Below are 6,040 nucleotides of genomic sequence, written 5' to 3'. Positions count from 1 at the left end.
AAAAAGTCTAATAATAATAATCAAAAGAGATTTGAGCCATGGACAATCATTCCCAGGTATTCAGTGGTAATCAGCAGATTATTCTGCTCTCTTTTTTCTAGATAATTTATAGAAGTCCAATCTATTGTCGATCAACAGACATTGACAAGGTTTTAGTTTTAAAAGTAAGTTGACTCATACTGAATAAAATAAATGGCTGTGTTGCTCAGTGCCTGACAGAAATCCCGTTTTGACTTGATGTCACATGTGTAGTTTCACATTTCTGTTATGAGTGGTACACATTTTGAAAGGCGCAAATGTGTTTTTCTCATTAAAATGTAATGGTTTACCTGGTTCAATGTTTACTTTCTACTTTCTAGGTGAGAAATACAAGTTTTAATTTGACACCAAGAGATTGAAAAGAAAATATTTTTTTGCAAGGGTTGTAGGTCAAGTTGTTTTGAAAAAGTGTCGTATGGCAGTGCAACAGATTCCTTTGTAAAATCGCCAGTTTTTTGCAAATAGCACAGAGTGTCTTGAGTCAGAGGCTCCTTCAGAATTGCTGTAATACAAACAGCTACAGTATATCCTTTATGCCAAGAGCCATTCTATAACAACTAGATGGTCTAATACTGTTTAATTTCTCTTTGGAATTAGTAAAGTATTTTTGAACTGAATTGAATTGTCTAAGGTGAGATTGTGGAAGTAGTAAGTTCAAGATTGACATGAAAAATCATTCGACCCATGAACAATATTCAACTGTGGAAGTATATACCAGTGTTGACTTAYTACAAAGAACCTCTAGATAAGATTTTGGATCCAGATTATTGTACAATTAAAATRAAAAATAAAAAATTAAGAACATGTAGAAGAAGAGAATTAAGACAAAAAAGGGAGGCTAAATTAGTTAAGTTATTTTTGATTGCATTTATAATTGCTCCTAAATGAAATGACATAAAGCCATCAGGTTTCAGAGAAGCCTGATGGTTCTCTGAAATGCACCAAAGTCTGCTAGATTTTTATGCATTTTAAGAGGGTTAGGGTCAGACCTTTATCCAATAGTCTCTTTTTACACCACAAAATGGTTGYAACTGAGTGTCAAAGATAACAGACCAATATTTCATTTGTTTTTTACCTTACACTTCCCTTTTAAGTTGTGACGTAATGACGTAGAGCTGCGAGTTTACGTATTTTGGTCGTTTACAATAGAGCTGCTATAAARCCACGAAGGGCGAGCTTTTTAGTAGCCAAGTTGCTTTGGAAAGTAAAAGACTTAAACAAGCAGCTAAATTAACTGACCGCAGCTTCGGGCCGGTAAAAAACAGAAACAAACTGGAAAACAGTGGAGTTTAGCTGCTGTTCCAGCTACTAGCCTAGTTTTTTGTTTTTATTTCCTGTAGCAAAGACGGAGATTCTGCCTTCTTCAGGTAAGTGTGCCTCTTCGACTTTAAATCGTTTGAATTTATGTGAAAACATACTAGGTTTCAACGAGCTCCTGTATTTTTAAATGATCTGTTTGCCTGCTTCGCTGCTCTGCGCTAGCTAGCATTACAGCTAATCAATTTTCTGCGGTTGCAATGGTTTCAACTAGTCGCAGCTAACTAACTTGACCAGTTCAAGCGGTTGTTTGCTAACCGTGCCTCCGACACTTCGTTGGCTGTGTATGGATCAGCTGTGGAATGCAGCCGTTAACATTCTGAACCCCAAGGAAAGTGGCATAAGCGGGGTGGAGGTGATGAACAGGCCCAGCACGGTCTCGGTTTTYTTCGTACTGCAGACACAGCAGTTGTTTATCAGACTGTTCAGTGCTGTCTCCACAATCACCGACTTCTTAGCAGGGTTCGCACACAGGGTTTTGTTTTTAGAAACGGGAAAATAAAAATGACGTATGGGCCCCACTACCCCCCCCATAAAACTACGGATACTTCCAGGTTCCTTTCCCTTTACTGCTCTACGTAAAGTAGCCAGCTGTTTAGCTTCGGCTAAACAGCTGGCTATGAAGACGCAGTCAGAAAAGCAAGTTGCGTGATAAGGAAGTAAAGATTTGGCCATTTCTATCAGTTTCTGTAATGAATATATTAATAGAATAAAGTGCACCACAGTATTTTATAGGATAACTGAGGAAGTTTACTATCTTCATACCTACACACAAAGTTCAAGCAGAAATTTATTTACATCGATTTTCTGTTTTATTTAAAGCAAAAAAAGCAATAATTCCTGCTGCTGCCAAAATCGTCAGTGATACTGATTATTAGTTATAGTATTGCTGCTGTCAAACATTTATTTATCGCCATATGACTACTTTGGAACGTTTCATGACTTCCAGAAGGAGATTTCTGACCTTCCTTGGCTGTCAGTGATATTGAGTAGGAATAGAAGCTTCTACTGAGGTGGGTTAAGGAGCTTTTGGTCTCCCTGCCTCCCCCACTTCTCCATCAATAGGAAAGTGGCATCAAACATGCCTTTTAAACATGTTCTGCGATCAATTTTCAGTCATCAGCGTCAAGGTAACATGGGTAAAGGTGAACAGACAATTAATTTGAGATTGTAGCCAAAAACTCGTGAATCTGTTGTAACTCTTCTCACGTTATCATCTCCTGATGTGTAAATAATCAGACATGTTCAGCAATGCAGTGAGCATCCTCCTGTGTGCTGCTCTCCAGAACATGCTTTCTGGATGATGTTGTATTGATCSCAGCTGTTTGTCCTGTAATGCACTCTGAACTGTACACTGAGATGATCTGTAGTGTCTAGGCTAGAAGCCTGGTTGCTGAGGTATGTGTGTGAAGAGCACAGTGTTGCTGCGGTTGCATAGACTGTAGAGGTYTTCAATCAGCTGTAGCTTTGTAAATAGATGCCAACTGCCAATGGATCTTAAGAGCAAATGGCTCCAATACAGTCATTTCTGCTGGGGAATCTCTTCTTTTAGGTTTCATTTAAATGTAATTTATTTGGTGGGGACAATGCTCATTAATTGACATTTTTGTAAATGTTCCAGAATTAGCCAAATGGCTATTTTTCATCTGTTGTCCCTGGACACTAGCTGAACATATAACTGGGCAATTTGACATTAAGCAAATAAATTTGCTTAAAGGAAGCCTGCCAATTTTGGAAAAAGAAAAACTCTTTTCAGTAAAGGTTTTGGCACTAGGATGAGAAGTTTATTTATTTTTGGAGGGCTTATAAAATTTACTTTATTTTGCAAAACTGCAATGGAAACACTTTTTTTCACATCACACAAGTCACTTGATCAACAACCTGATGTTACCATTGATGCAAACCACGAAGAAGACAACAGGAAATACTTGGAGGATTATGGCATGTTTCTGCGTGATTTATCATGTGAACAAATTCACATGTGATTTTTAATTGTGTTTCTTGTTTAATGTAAACGCAGCAATTGCAAAATTCAGTTTTTTTGTTTGTTTTTTTTGACATGAGCAAAATATTAGCAAAGTTGTGTGCACAACTTTTGTAATGGAAACACGGATAATGAGTAATTTATCTAGCTAAAAACAGGTTATATAAACAAGGTAAAAATGACCTGGTTACACAAATCTTGCCAATACTTACAAAAACAAAGAAAACCACAACACAGTTATTATAAAAAGTAAACTATTGTGCCAGACTGACCATGTCTGTGGACGCGTTACATGTGGGATACCTGAAATGTCTTGACATGTTGTCGCCACCATCAGAAGCTAGTGATAATCAGTGATTCCACTATCACAGACCAACACTCTGTTCAGAAAGGAGCTTTTAGAACAGCACCATATAACACAGTTTTCTTACAGAAAGAAATACTTTTTAGGTTTAAAATAAATTCTGCACTGTGTAAAAGTTGATAATCTTTATTGAAACAACACAAATCATACAATGAATGTTTCAACCAAATTCTTCTAATCTATACTTTTGTCAGTTTGTAAGCTACCCTTGTGGCATCCAGTAACTCTGAGCAATTTTGATGATGAAGCCCCAAAATCTCCCAAAATCATCATCTGGCCTCACTTTGCACTAAAAGTCCTCTGCCTAATGTCGCCTCAACGTTGAACATGTTCCTTCATAATCAAGTGATCTGTCCACTACTAGTCCAACATCTGACATGGAAAACTTTGTAACTCTGAAAGGTTTCCTTGCATGTTCAACAGTGCCTCTTGCCTCACCTGTAAACAGTCTGTACACTCTGGAAATTTCCACATGGGGGAATGAGGTGGATGGGCTCTGTGGAAAACTGAGCTTTGAATGAAATAAAATCATATTGGCAGTGGTTGCTATGGAAATTTCACAAGGGCTTGTCACAATATTGTCATTGTAGGCATCTTGCATGGCACAAAGCATGATCCAGCAAACATATTTGTTGTATTCCTCAGACCTCTAGGTATGTAGGGGTGACATGTGGAGCATATTCTGATACACCACCAGCTGTCTACATTAGGGGTGCACTGATTGCAGTTCTCTGGTCAGTCACAGATCTTTAAGAAGCCTGACCTGCTGGGTTAGATCAATACTAACTTTTTTTTTTTGTCTTTTAACTGTCATTGACGGGTGTTAGGGTCATAATACACCCTCAATCAACCAACTTTATTTAATTAAAAGATATCAAAGAATACCCGTGAATCAATACAAACTTGTTTTTGCTACATATGAAAAAATGAAAAGTCGGCGCACTTGACCTGGTGGGCAGCAATTTCTCACAGCAGAGCTAAACGGTACAGTAGGTGAATTTCAGAACTTTGTGGAGTTTGATAAGATTTGTGAAAATAATCAGTAAGTATTGGCCAATCACTGATCACTCAAAATGAAGGAAATTGGAACGGACCAATCAAGCACTAATTTAGCTGAAGATATTTCTAAAAATCAATGGTTAAATTCTACTTTGGTCACAAGGAGATTAAGCTTAAGTCTGTTTGAGCAAAAATATTCAGCTATAGTTTTTTTTTTTTTTTACATAATGTAGTCAGTGGTAGAAGACTGGACCAAATRCCAAATGGACATAATGGGCATGTTTGGAGAATAGTAGTCTGCCCTTTAGATGGTGAAATATGCACCTGCCTCTGATTAGATTTTAATAAACGTATTGTTCCTCCTTGTCAAAATAACATTTCTCTTGGCAAAAATTGAAATGAAACAATTGCATTTATGAGACTGAATTAAAATGTGAAGAATACAATTGTACAAGTAAATAATTTTAAGATGACTCATTTCTAGTTTAACCTGTAATATTTGAAATTTCTGAAATGTAAAAAAATTTTCTCAAGGATGAGCTCAYACATATTCATTATGAATATTTGTTTTAAAGATKACCTCTGGCCTGCAGTACCCAAACATTTATGCATTGCACAGCAAGAAAAAAAATTCTGCGCRTTCCTGGAAGTTTCAATGGCCTCATATTAAAGGGACATTAAATGGTTAGAATGCTGTAGTGGCTCTGACTGTGGAACGTTCTAAAACCTGAGCGGTAACCGGACTGTGCTGCATGTCGCTCTAMTGTGGCGGTTGGAGAAACACCTGGGGACACCAAACTCCAGTCCTGGAGTGGCTCTCGAGTTTGACACCATAGACAAGAGAAATATTCCAGTTGTCTTCTACTCAAGCACTTCTAGAACCTCCCTGTTAATGATATGACATTATTATTAAAGAGATTACATTACAAGTCAGTTTGTTGTTGCTGGATTAAATCTCTCTAGGATGATTCATCTATCATCTTGTAACGTTTTAACTCATATTTACAGGTTTTGTTTTTGTACTATGTTCTATGCAGAGGTAGTCTCTCATGTTCAGTCTGCTTTCCTGAAGTTAGTGGAGTTGGACAAGAAGCGACACGCAAGATATGAAGCTTTAGAACCAGAGAAACTTTCACATCAACCTGGATCTCACCTCTAACACCACTGGGAAATCAATATGTGCTGTCAAGGTAATCACAATTACTACAGTCATGGCCAAAAGTTTTGAGAATGATTCAAATGTTAATATTTACAAAGTCTACTGCTTCAGTTTTTATAATTGCAATTTGCATAAACTCCAGAATGTTATAAAGAGTGATCAGCTTAACAGCAATTAA

Source organism: Poecilia reticulata, linkage group LG22 (assembly GCF_000633615.1).
Source record: "Poecilia reticulata strain Guanapo linkage group LG22, Guppy_female_1.0+MT, whole genome shotgun sequence".
Classification (NCBI taxonomy): domain Eukaryota; kingdom Metazoa; phylum Chordata; class Actinopteri; order Cyprinodontiformes; family Poeciliidae; genus Poecilia; species Poecilia reticulata.
This window is presented reverse-complemented; position numbering follows the sequence as displayed.